Below are 6,836 nucleotides of genomic sequence, written 5' to 3'. Positions count from 1 at the left end.
AAAAAAAAAAAAAAAAAGAAAAGAAAAAAAAGAAAACAGTTCTGACCTTGCAAACCTACCTCTCTGGATCTTGGGTCGCCACCCGGGGCTCTACAGAACACACTCTGAGAATTGTTTACAGTTGGGATGTGCTTTTCTGGTAAGCTGTCTAGAGGTAGGTTATTACTGGTTTGGGACTGGAGATATAGCAGCATCAGAAGTTTAGGCAGATGTCTCTGAAATCTTCTTGGCCTTTTTTCCCACAATGCTAACATTGCTGCAGGAGCTCCAGACATCATGTCCTCATTCAGCATTCAAAGTGATGAACAGTGGGCAGCACCTGGCAGGGGGTTCTTCTTATTCCTCTTGTATCAGAAAGAGGTACATCATTCAGGATCACTTGAAGTCAGGAGTTCACGACCAGCCTTGAACTTAAGGTACATACATCCTTCCACTGGCCAGACCTGGGGGAGGCTTGGAAAAGAAGTGTTGTTTTGTCCTGCTTCTGTGGAGGGTGGCAGGCAGGGTTAGCCATGGAGAGCTACAGTGCCTGAACAAGCAGACTGCTTTTGGACTTCACGTTTTCTTACATTTATATTTATATTTTTATTCATTATTATTTATATATTTTTTGATACAGGGTCTTGCTCTGTTGCCCAGGCTGGAATGCACTGGCATGATCACAGCTCACTGCAGCCTGGACTTCCTGGGCTCAAGTGATCCTTCTACCTCAGCCTCATGAGTAGCTGGGACCACACACATGTGCCACCAAGCCTGGCTAATGTTTAGGTTTATTTTTTGTAGAGAGGAGTCTCACTATGTTGCCCAGGGTGGTCTTGAACTCCTGGCCTCAAGCAATCCGCCTGCCTCAGCCTCCCAAAGTGCCAGGATTACAGGCATGCGCCACTGTGCCCAGCCTGTTTTTCATTTTTAATAAACCCAGTGTCCACATTTCTGATCTCACGGTTTCTTTTTTCAAAGCAAGGAGTTACATATATTATTTTGTTTCTGAAATACCTCACAGGATGATTTTGAGGACTTAATAAATTAACATAAAATAGGTAAAGTGCCTAAAAGGGGGCCTGACACTCAATAAACACCATCATTGTTATTGGACACCAGGCATCCAAGGCCACCCTGGCCATAAGCCACCTTTCCACTGTCCTATCTACCCCCCAACACCGCGTCCACAGCAGCTGAACTGAGAAGCTGACTATTGCTCTCCCAACCCGCTCTGGCCCTGCTCTTGCCACCTTTTTCAAGGTCCAGCCCCCTACAAAGTCTTTCCCAGTCCTGCCTCTTGAAGAAACTCTCCTTCTTCCACACCTCTGTTATGAGTTGGATTGCATCCCCCCAAAAGATGAACCATTCTGAAGTCCTAACCCCCAGGACCTCCAAATGTGACCTTATTTGGAAACAGGGTTCTTGCAGATGTAATAGTGAAAGTAAGGTCACACTGGAGTAGGGCAGGCCCCTGACCATATGTGACAATGTCCTTATAAAAAGGACACAGGTGAAGGCCTAGGATTGGAGAGACACAGCCACAGGCCAAGGAGCTTCAAAGACTGTGGCAGCCTCCAGAGGGCAGGAAGAGGCAAGCAACGACTCCCAAAGGTTTCAGAGGAAGCACAGCCCTGCGCCACCCTGATTTCAGACTTCTGGACTCCAGGACTAGGAGACAGCCCGTTTCTGTCGTTTGGAGTCACCCAGGTTGTCTCTGTTCCTGCAGCCCTGGGGAACTGATCCAGCCTCCATCCAGGAATGGATTGGACTTCCTACTGCCAATGCTGGGGGCGGCTTCGTGGCCATGAGGCCCCTCGGAGGCACAGGGCCCTGCATTTGGGGCTCAGTGCTCTCTGGTTGCTGTCTTGAAATTCTTAATTATTTTATCAGGCCAGGTGCAGTGGCTCACGCCTGTAATCCCAGCACTTTGGGAGGCAGAGGTGGACAGATCACTTGAGGTCAGGAGTGCAAGACCAGCCTGACCAGCATGGAGAAACCCTGTCTCTACCAAAAATACAAAATATTAGCCAGGCATGGTGGAGGGTGCCTGTGGTCTCAGCTACTCAGGAGGCTGAGGCAGGAAAATCGCTTGAACCCAGGAGGTGGAGGTTGTAGAGAGCTGAGATCGCACCAATGCACTCCAACCTGGGCAGTGTCTCCAAAAAAAAAAAAAGAAAGAAAAACAAGAAAAAAGAAATTCTTAATTATGTTATCTTTGAATTTGTGTGGTGTACGTGAGGTCTGATTGGACAGTGGAGTGTACGTGAGCACTTGGAGCGTCTCTCATATGTGTTCCCATCTGCTGCTGATCCGCTACCTCCCTAAGGCAGACTCTTGACAGCTCATCTCTCTCCCTTTGGTGTCCTGGGCCCCACCTGGCCTCCGCCTCCCCACCCTCACTCAGCAACCACTGGTGCCCTCCATGGTCAGTGGGAGCCTGAGTGTGTATGTGTGGTAGGGTGAGGGGGTTGACATCAGATGCTTTTACTGCACTGCCCCGTGGTATCTCAGGGTGGGCATGGCCATGTGAGCAGCTGGTGGGCTGTATACTCACCAAGTCACTTGGAAGGACCCCTGGGTAAGTGTGAAAGCTGACACTCATCCTGTCCCAAGAAAGCGTGATATTCAGTAGCAAAGAAAAACAGCGTGGGCCGGGCGTGGTGGCTCACGCCTATAATCCCAGCACTTTGGGAGGCCGAGGTGGGCGGGATTGCCTGAGCTCAGGAGTTTGAGACCAGCCTGGGCAAGACGGTGAAACCCTGCCTCTACTAAAATACAAAAAATTAGCTGGGCGTGGTGGCGCGCGCCTGTAGTCCCAGCTACTCGTGAGGCTGAGGCAGGAGAATTGCTTGAACCTGGGAGTCGGAGGTTGCAGTGAGTTGAGATCGCGCCACTGCACTCAAGTCTGGGTGACAGAGCGAGATTCCATCTCAAAACAAAAACAAAAACAAAACACCATGATAGGTCAAGAGAGAGACCATGAAGAAAGAGAAAAGCTTTTGTTTATTTTAGTTCCTTTGTGGGCTTATTCTTTTCCTGCTTTATGAACAAGGGGCTCTGCATTTTCATTTTGCACTGGGCCTTCCAAATTATGTGGCTGGCCCTGGTTAGGAGCTGCAAAGCGATGCTCCAACTTAGAAATGAGACGTGGGATCCATCAGCTATGATACAAGATGAGTTCCTGGTAGACTGGAACCCAGGCAAGCAGCCTCAGGAAGAAACAAGGTATGGTGATGGTGTCAGCAGGCAAGGGCCCTGGTCAGTTGAGAAGGTCCTGCTCCCTCTGGATAGGGTACCCTGGCCACTGGAATATTTAAAACTAGGAAATTCAGAATGTTATATTTGCACACGGGAATGTCCGATTTGTTTGTTGCACTGATCAGTGCAAAAAAGTTTTTTCCATAATTGTATTTGAATATTCTTAAGTATTGCTAGAAGAAAACGTCAATTAATTTCACTTCAAACCACGAAGGATCACATTTTCTTCACATGCTGCTCTTTTGCCAGGGAGAAGCATTTCATTGCATGTCGCCAAAAAGCAGGACTGAGAAGAGCTGAACTGGTCCAAGAACTTATGAAATCCCCACATTCAAGGAGACTTTCTCTAAGGAGAAATGCCCCTCTTCGGAAGTCCAGGGAGCTTGCACGCTGAATAGAAAGGCAGAACCGTACCTCCCTGGAGAGTCCCCGAAGACCCCATCTGCCCAGCTAGCCAGCATGAGCTCTGGAAACAGTCTGCCTTTTAGTCTACATCAAGGCTAGAAGCCAAGCAAGGTGTCACAGCCCTTCATAACTTAACAAGAAATAGAGCTGAACACTATCCAAGGCAAAAAGACAGGCTGTCTTCAGTACTACTGCAAAAGCAAAGGACAAGCACAATTGCCAACACAAGGACAAGTGGGGACCGAGGTGCAGGGTGGAGGTGGGGAGCTGGCAGATGGAAAATGGAGAGGACCTTGACGATAGGACGTGTCTTACTAAACTAACGTAACAGGTTGCTTGCTGCAGGCAGGCCGGGATGGCTGGATACCAAGGGGAGAGGGGGACTTTATGGGATTCTTTGCTAAGACTGGTGCAGGCAGGCTGAAAGCGGGGCCCAAGGACGAGGCCTTGGTGAAAAGAGGGCGGGAGGAGCCTGTCTGAAGTTGGTCAAGCAATGAGTTATTATCATGCTCACAGGAGGAAATGCAGAAAAGACTGCCCTTAAATCAGGGGCAGTGGGGAGGGGAGAGGGGCTCAGGGAGGGAGGGCAGGCCTGAGGGAGCCTTCACGGGGGTCTCTCGGGCCAGCATCTGGAGTGCGACTCACTGGCCAGTCTCTCTGTGGTTGTCAAAGGCAAGTAAAGCTGCTTGCAGATGCCCGCACGCATGTTACCTTTAGATGCCCTGGAAGAAAGTTTGGTATGAAAGCGACCTTGCATATCCCAGCTAGGAAAGTAGGGGACACCTAATCCTGTTTCCAGGACTGCATTTGTGTGTTCCTGTGTGTGTTCTGCCAAGGGAAACATGAAGGAGAACTTGGTTCCAGCAGCGGTGGGAGAGTGCAGGGCTTTATTCTGCGTCTCAGGGCACCTGCAGCCCGCCCTCTCCCTCCCTCCCACACCCTTCCCCAGGGAGAGGTCAGGGGGAAGCAGTAGGAGGCAAATGCTGCAAGCTTTCGGCAACAGGAAGGGTTTGGGAAAGTGCGTTTGAAGACTGGCTGCCCCGGAAGAGTCAGCAATGACCCTTGAGAATGTCCTTTACACGTGGAGCTGAACCAGACTGAGCAGTTCTGGAGTCTCTGGTGCGCGCATCTGAGGAAGAGTCCTCTTCCTTCCTGTCTATACACAGCTGCTCAGAGCAGGCAGTCCAAGGAGAATCTGGGATATGGCTGACTTTGTTCCCCCATGATCACCCTTCCTTGGAGGGCTTACTCACTTCACCCAGGTCCCTGATGTAAACTAAATGTAAAATCCTAAGGCTTTCCTCCCTGAACAGACCCCCTGTTGGCCAAGGGGATCCCAGAAAAAAGTTAAAAACCAAATTCCCGGCCACAATGGGAAGGGAGGTCGGACACGCTTTGTTACATGCCTTCCCTTTTGGAGTTTAGGCAGAACTGACCAGCATAAATGTTAAAATAGAGATCATAAGACTAACAAAACAGACTCTTTGTGGCAATAAGGGACCAAATGATAAATAGGACCTGAGTCCATGCCAGGCAAAGATTAAGTCACACATCCCCACGGGTCACTTTGACACAGTGGTTTGGTTAGCAGACTTCCTCAACTGAAAACATTCCTTTCTGCTGACTCAACATTTTTAGACAAAGTTTAATCTTTCAACCAATTGCAAATTAAAGACTCTGGACCCACCTATGACCAGTAAGCCCCTACTTTATGATATCCTGCCTTCTGGGGCCAAATCAATGTCTAATCTCCATGTACCGATTTATGACTTTTTCGTAACTTCTACTCCCCTGAGATATGTAAAACAGAGCTGTGACCTAACTGCCCTGAGACCACTTACTCAGGGCTTTTTCTGTTTGTGTCTCTCCCTGGGCTGCAGTTGCTCAGGCTGGGTCAGAATAAACCTCTTTCAAGTAGTTTATGGAGTTTGTTTTTTCCATTAACACTGAGTGGGTTGCTCTCCCCAGCAATGGAAATGCAGTGCCTTTTGTTAACAAGCAGGAAAACAGCGTGCAGCAAACGCTTTTCTCTTTCTAGCCTGGTCTTTTATTTGCCATGGAATGTCACACTTTCTTGGGCACAAGGTGAATGTCAACTTTCACACTTGACTGGGGGCCCTGCCCAGTGACTTAGGGGGCATACAGGCTACCAGCTGTTCCTATGCTGCACCCACCCTGAGACCTTGTGGGGCAAAGGCATAGTCAGTCTTCCCCCCACCACCCATTCCCTCACTGACCGTAGAGGACACTAGTGGTTCCTGGGTGGAGGTAGATACAGATGGAGAGCCCAGGTGTGGCCCAGGACACCAACGGAAGGGGAGGATTGACCAGTCAAGAACCTGTCTTGGGCTGGGCGTGGTGGCTCACTCCTATAACCCCAGCACTTTGGGAGGCCAAGACAGGTGAATCACCTGAGGTCAGGAGTTCAAGACCAGCCTGGCCAACATGGTGAAGCACTGTCTTTACTGAAAATACAAAAATTAGCCGGGCCTGGTGGCAGGCGCCTGTAATCCCAGCTACTCAGGAGGCTGAGGCAGGAGAATCGCTTGAACTTGGGAAGCAGAGGTTGCAATGAGCCGAGATTACACCACTGCACTCCAGCCTGGGCGAAAGAGTGGAACTCCGTCTCAATAATAATAATAATAATAATAATAATAAGAACCTGTCTTGGGGAGGTAGGGAGGCAGTGGCAGGTGGGAACACACATGAGCTAGAGTACAAACACTCACTTAAGCACCACTGTACAATCAGACCTCATGTATAGCACACAAATTCAAAGATAAATTAAAAATTTCAGCCGGGCGTAGTGGCTCATGCCTGTAATCCCAGCACTATGGGAGGCCGAGGCAGGCAAATTACAAGGTGAGGAGTTCCAGACCAGCCTGGCCAATAAGGTGAAACCCCATCTCTATTAAAAATACAAAAATTAGCTGGGCGTGGTGGCTCACGCCTGTAATCCCAGCACTTTGGGAGGCCGAGGCGGGTGGATCACAATGTCAAGAGATCGAGACCATCCTGGTCAACATGGTGAAACTCCGTCTCTACTAAAAATACAAAAAATCAGCTGGGCATGATGGCACGTGCCTGTAATCCCAGCTACTCAGGAGGCTGAGGCAGGAGAATTGCCTAAACCCAGGAGGCGGAGGCTGCGGTGAGCCGAGATATCGCGCCATTACACACCAGCCTGGGTA

This window comes from Cebus imitator, unplaced genomic scaffold, assembly GCF_001604975.1.
Source record: "Cebus imitator isolate Cc_AM_T3 unplaced genomic scaffold, Cebus_imitator-1.0 Scaffold53, whole genome shotgun sequence".
In the NCBI taxonomy this organism is placed as follows: domain Eukaryota; kingdom Metazoa; phylum Chordata; class Mammalia; order Primates; family Cebidae; genus Cebus; species Cebus imitator.
The sequence above is the reverse complement of the archived record's forward strand: the minus strand, read 5'-3'. Positions refer to the sequence as shown.